Source organism: Tupaia chinensis, unplaced genomic scaffold (genome assembly GCF_000334495.1).
Source record: "Tupaia chinensis unplaced genomic scaffold, TupChi_1.0 Scaffold000119_2, whole genome shotgun sequence".
NCBI classification, from domain to species: domain Eukaryota; kingdom Metazoa; phylum Chordata; class Mammalia; order Scandentia; family Tupaiidae; genus Tupaia; species Tupaia belangeri.
In genome coordinates, this window is record NW_006159586.1 from 1,400,603 (window position 1) to 1,400,927 (window position 325).

Here is a 325-nt window from a genome sequence, read left to right on the forward strand (position 1 = left end):
CTACGTCTAGGCAGAGCAGACAGGTTGTGGGGCGTTTTTTCCCCCGTTGTGGGCAAAAGGATGCACTATAATGCCAGAAGGGCCCAAATCAATGCTGAGGGTCATTCGCTCTGGAGGAGCAGGCAGGGGGGAGAGGAGAAGGCAAGACAGAGAGAAAGCGCATGCGCGTTCTGCAGGAACCTCTAAACAATCAAAGGCACAAATGCCTCTTCTTATAAACACACCGCGTGAGGCAGGTGTTTACCCAGGACAATCCAGAGAGAAAAAGCCAGCAAAAGCCGCAGAGATTCACGCTCCACGAACAAGGGATTTCCTGGGGGAAAGA